Here is a 6,416-nt window from a genome sequence, read left to right as displayed (position 1 = left end):
ATATTGAATTCTCTTCAGCTGCTCTATTCCCATGTTGTTGCAGTATATTAATGACTAACCTCGTGTTGTGGATGAATAATCTCAGTTGTTCTCCTGACTGAAGTTTGGTCCGTGTATAGCATCCTGCTATGCGATTGCATTTGTCCCTGACCACCAGAATCTCTCACGTTAACTTTTATCGAGTGGAAAAAAAGTTGGTGTTCATCCTCCAGCTTCACTGTGCTAATGTTATGCTAACATAGCTGTGTCGCTAGCAATCACGTAGCACAACATTATATACCAGGTAGTCCAACTTCAGTAACCCTGCAAACGTCACTGCTGTTTAGTTTTCTGTCTTCATTTATGTTGGAAGTGGTAGCAGAGCTGTACGTTTGAATTAGCTTCAGAAATCTCTCAGTCAGAACATGGTATGTCATGTTTAGGTGGAAACTAGCGAGCTAACTTCCTGCTAACTTCTAACTCTGTTAAACTTCATAAATTCTGTTTTCATGGATGCCTGGATGTTAAACTTAATTGTTACACCCGATAAAGCAGCAACACTGATGATTTTATTAAAGATGAAAGAATTTAGACCGTTTTTAACTCTGTGTTCGTTTGACTTTGGGACCTGAAGTAGACGGAGTTTTGGACCCAGATTACTCCGCGAAGCTCCTCACTACGGCAGCCGTAATGCTGACAATCCATCAAGCAGTGCTGCTTACCAAAGTTGTACTAAAACATTTTTAACAGATTTCTGCACGCCAAAATTGGTTCGAGTTCAGTAAGCACAACCAGAATTCATACATAAGGCAAACTCTCGATTTTTGAGAAAATTAAAGGATTTTAAGTATGCCTTATAGTGTGGAAAATACATTATACAGAAGAAAAGAATATATCGCGATATATATCGTTACCGCACATGCTTCAAATTATATCGTGATATGAATTTTAGGCCATATCGCCCAGCCCTACTAGTGACTCATGAGTTTGTGTCCTTCATGTTCTGCAGCCAGGACAGTGTTTCAGTGAATCCAGTGCCCACTTCATAGCCAGACACTCCTTTTCAATCACTGAATACTTTAACTCGTGCTTGAGAAGTTTCCTACTGATGTGGCCACAGGCTGGAGGTTACCTGGCTCTCCCTGCAGCAAAACCACTCCAATGCAAACTTCAGAGGTGTCCATTTGGACTATGAAAGCCTGGTTAAAGGCAGGGCTCCTCAGAAGGGGCTCATTGCAAAGTTAGTCCTTCAAACTCTGAAAAGCAGTTATCACTGTAAAAAAAATGTAGATTTTATGGTAAAACGCTGGCAGCTCTGGTTGCCAGAAATCTACCGTAAAATTACGGGTGAAACATTTTCTTCTTTAACGGTAAGAAGGTATTGTTATTGTTGATTTTACGGTTAAAAATAGTGCTAGGGTCAATATTTTACCGTAGAAGAAAATGTTTTTCCCTAAAATTAACATGAAAATAACATATAAAATAAAGTTTGTGCCACAAAACACAATATTTTTTCCCTGTAAAATTAACTATCAAAAAATAATAAAATACAATTTTATTCTGTAAAACTTGCCAGAATTTACTTTAAAAATGCATTGCAGTTTCCCTTTTTAATGGTTATAAAAAAAGATTAGAAAACTTCCCTGTAAATATTATAGTGAAACACTTTTAACTAGTATGACTAAAAGGGTGCTAGTTCTGTTGCTTTGAGAGTTAATGTTTTATGAAATAATTTACTGTTTGAATAAAGAATTTTGCTATTTATTAACACCATTTAACTTCATAATTTAATATGACATGACAAACTATCATGAGTGTTTACCTCGTGAAATATGATCACCTTTCACTGTTCAATTGATAGTATCAATTATCAACTACTTTATTTAATGCAAAAATATTTTGTGAGTATAAGTAAAATATTCAGATAGCTAGCAGTTCAATTGCTATTATCAGATGATACAGAACCTTTTTTAGACTAGAGTGCTTTTAAGCGTTCTACTCTGTAAGCTTAATACACAAACCATGATTTTATTCAAATTACTAAATGTAACACAAAAATGTATTTTACATTTAAAAAAAAACTTTAAAAAAAGTATTTAATTTAACATCTTTGATGTTTTGAACATCAAACGTTTACATTTTTACTCAACAAATCACAAATAGTTACCTCCATGGCAGTAACAGTAAGGAATCACAGTATTCTTACAAGTTCTGTTCAAACTGTGCAAAACCAGTGCTGTAAGTTGAGCACACATTATATTTCACATTACCTTTAGCAGACAATTCAGACACCTTTTTGGTGCTGTTCGCACTACATAAATGTCAGCACACATAGAATCTTGACTTTTCAAATTATCCAAATACAAATATAGAGAATGAAACATTTTTTCTATAATTGAAAGAAAATCTGAATTGAAGAAATTACAGGAACAAGTTTACACCCACATATTTTGCACACAGAACTGAGCAGTAAAGCTGAAAATGTACATCTTCAAACTGCATCAGGTAACAAACAAAAACTTTACACTTGTTTTGAGAACTTCAACTGCAAATTTTTGGATAACTACAAAATGCCAGCGATGTACATGCAGCATACTTTTACACTATTGGAATACAAATATCCAATAGTGTAAAATATGGAATACAAAATTAAAATCCAAGAAACAAAATAGCAGGTTTACCACATTTTTACCAGATATAAAACAGTGAATCAAAAGAAGAACATGTACTTTTACAAATTGTGTCTAGTAAAACTTCACATTGTTAAAAACTTCCCACTCACAATCAGAAATGTAACAATTGTTTCAAAAACAGAACATCTGTAGAGTATGTAACATAGTATACCTTCATCACTTTGTCTCAAACAAGAGGGGTAGGACTAGATCCACTCATGGTCAGCAATGTCTGAGATGAGAGTGAGGACTCTGGGATTGACTGAGAACACTTTTCTTCTTGGATTCAACCTTCGTGCCTCACTCAGGATTTATGGAAAAGAAACACCTTTATGAAAAAAAGGGCGAGAGAGATTGAGGAAATTAACAACCTGAGGTGGGATATCAAATGGCCAAGTTTGATAAGCACAAAAATAAATCCATAATAAAAGAAATTTTGTGAAGCAGGAGGAACCTGAGAATTAAAACAACAACAACAAATTAAAAACTTTAATAACAAGAGCTTTAATGTCAGTCATATATACAAATACAGAGATACTTGTTACATGCATCATATGATGAGTTATGTTACTAGCTGAACTTATATGGTTGTGTTAGCCAGTGTATTAGTGTGGAAACAACAGAACATGAAACTAAACAAGCCAAGAGTACAAGAACGTGGCAGTTACAACAACAAAAAACAAAAAACCTGTTGAATTTTGCTCTTTCGGCTTACCGCAAACAATGATGAAGGGTGTTGGTGGCACTTTCTCCATCTGAACGTCTTCTGCAAGGCTTGTCATCTCAACGCAGTGGAACAGAAGCTCTTCCTTCTCGTCAAAATGACTTCTTGCAAGCAACCACTGGACTGCCCTCTTTCAGTCAGAAGTTTGAGAACAGCATTCAGGACTTGCTTGTGCTTTTGTGCATCAACATATTTGAGGAACTTTAACAGACGTGCACCCTTTTTGTCTACATTGGCAAGGAAGGTCTCCATCAGATTCATACCAGTCAGTTCTTGGAACTGTGCCGTCATACCAACTTCATTGAAGAGAAAGGGCCATTCCTGGCATAGTTTCTGGATGCTTGCCCCTTTGTTGATGTCTTTATGCTGTGTGTAACAGGTGCACTTGACTAGTTCTTTCACAACATCTGTATTGTAGTTATTCTTTTTAAACAGCTTCTTCATTTCTTCTTTTTTTTCAAGCTGACTCTCCACAGTCTCAGAGAGTGGCAAATGCTTTGGGTCCCAGCTAATACAGCCATATGTGTCTTGAACCCTTTTTGTTCAGCTGGTATTTTGTCTGTGTCGTTGTCGTCATCTGATATTGCTTTGTGTTTTTTTACCTTTGGTGTGTCAGGTCGCTTGACATTTTCAACTCTTGCCTGAAGTTGCTTTACCAGGGAATGATATCCAGGTCCAATAACATCACCATCAATCACATCTTGAAGAGACTTGGGATACTTGGCCACCATCCTTTTTGCTATCTCTGTAGTATTGTGTTTGGTTGGATTCTTACAAATCTTCATCATTTCAGAGACCACAATCCTTACAATTTCTCGTCTTTGTCTTGCGCTTGATCTTTTCTGTCTTTCCAAGTTCTGTACCAACTCCTCAGGGAGCCTCTGCCATCGTATCTCAAATCTCTCTACCCAGTTTGGTAGTAATGGTGTACAGATTCCTGAAGGTGATGAAGTAGTGGTGGATGATGTTGGTGAAGAAGAAATTGAGGGTGGAGAAAGAAGGACATCCACTGGAGAGGAATGTACAGCGATTGGTGTCGAAGTGCCAGAGACTTTAAAAGTACATAAAAAGGAGATATGAAAGCATTAAATCATGTTTTCTGTTATGTTAAATTCTGCACTGCATAGATACATTTTGAGATATTAAGGTTACACAGCGTGGTCAAAACTTAATAATGCAATTTGTCTGATAGACTGCATTTCGAAACTCAAAATGTATTAAACTGCCCCACAAAGCATCCAAGTTTTATTTACACAGAAAGCATGGTTAAATAATGATGGTCACATCATCAGACTCAGGAACACTCATATTCTAACTATTTCCAACTTCAGCAGCCCTCTGTGCATTTGGTGTGGTGACAATGTTTTACACTTACCATTTTGGGTCCAGGCAGCCACTAGTCTTCTGGCTTGTATGGGCTTGAGCACTGGCAGCAGGTCATTTTCTGTAATGTACTTTAAATCATCTGTGGTTTCTGCACCAAGTGTTTTCAAAGTATCTTCTACTGACTTGAGAAGTTGATCAGGAAGGTCTGGAAGCACTCCTACAATTGCATCCCCTATGTTCTCTAAGGTAAGCACCTGCGATTCAGCCATATCTGTTAAGACACACATACAAACAGTTTGGCTCTGGCCCAGTGACATCAAGGCATTCAGTCTGACAAGACGCTGTGCTTCAGTGGAACAATCTGGTGTCCGTTTTTCACGTAAGATGATAACGGCCACAAGTCAATTAGTTCACTGATGAGTCTGCACTCTAATCTCCCAGTGTCATTTTTTACAGAGTACATGTGGTAGCAAGAAAGAAATTCTGCATCATAAACTCTTAATGAGAAAATGAAGAGCAGACTCATCTTTAATAAGAATGAGGAGAAGTTCACCAAACTCCATTGACTGATCAAACTTAGTGGCAATAAACTGACCCTTCCTGTAAGTAAAGCCATTATACTGAACAGCAACTGGAATCTTTGTATTGCTTTCAGTAAAGCCAAAATGTAGGAGTGCGTCTTTAACTTGCTCACTGTAAAGCTCTGAGTAAAATGGTGAGCAGTCTTTTATTTGCAATGCTGGAGGACTCACTGACCCAGCAGAAAGGAAGGCCTGAAACATCTGATGTCTCTCTGAAAGAGTCAAGCACAGAGTTTTGAAATTTTTCAGATACCTTGCACATCTTTTGAAGTAGCTGTGTTTGCTCTCATAGCGCATTGTCCACAGCCTGATGAGAGGGCCAAATTTTAGGATCAGCCCTGGATAATGTCATAAGTAATGGTGTTTAGGTCTGATATTGTTGATATTAGGAAACAGCACCTTTCTGGTTTCCAAATACTCTTGGATGAGAGCATCCAGATAATTAACCTGAGCCTTGGAAATTTGCTGAGCACAAATTAGGTCAACAATGTCCTTAAGCTGCAACGTTAACTGCCACACATCATCTTGAGAGTTCTGCACTCTGTCTCCAATTATGAGAGGTAAAAGTCTCAAGAAGTTCCAATTTTGAACAGCTTGTCCACCAAGTTTCAATGTTTTTGGACTGACCTCACAAGGTTTGGATGAAGCATCTGTTTCTTTGTATTTAAATTGCTTGATGCGCCTGTTCAGAATTGGGTAAGTGAACCATTTATTTGTGTTGATGAAGTACTTGAGGTAAAGAGCAAGATCGTATGAGAGGACACCCTCACAGATGTCATGACCGAGACATGGGGGCATGCCAGGTGTGCAAACATCAAAGCTTTATAAAGAATTAAATACAGACCTGAACTTCTGATACGTCTTCTCTTTCCAGCTGTTCAGTGGCAGATCTATACGTTTCTGGGGTCCGCTGAGCTCCACACACTGCTGGATCAGCACCCTGAAATTCAGTTCGAGTTAACAGACAATATCTGCACAAGTACACTGATGAACTGAAATTTTCCGTAAAACCCCCAATACAATGAGAGCCCAGGTTGTCTCCAGCAATGCAGTAGAGCGCTCCTTTCACAACCGGTTTGTCTGCCATTGTTATCCCATTCTCCTCTAGTACCTTCAAATCAGTCAGGAGTTCTG

At 37.9% G+C, this 6,416-nt stretch overlaps 1 pseudogene; it reads right to left on the bottom strand.

Moving 5' to 3' along the window:
- Positions 1-2,857: 2,857 nt before the first annotated feature.
- Positions 2,858-5,060, bottom strand: LOC146379853 (uncharacterized; annotated as a pseudogene).
- Positions 5,061-6,416: the final 1,356 nt, after the last annotated feature.

This window comes from Perissodus microlepis, chromosome 9 (assembly GCF_051167445.1).
Source record: "Perissodus microlepis isolate ML-2025 ecotype Zambia chromosome 9, ASM5116744v1, whole genome shotgun sequence".
Lineage (NCBI taxonomy): Eukaryota > Metazoa > Chordata > Actinopteri > Cichliformes > Cichlidae > Perissodus > Perissodus microlepis.
Note: the sequence above shows the minus strand (reverse complement) of the source record. Positions and strands in the feature narration are given on the sequence as shown.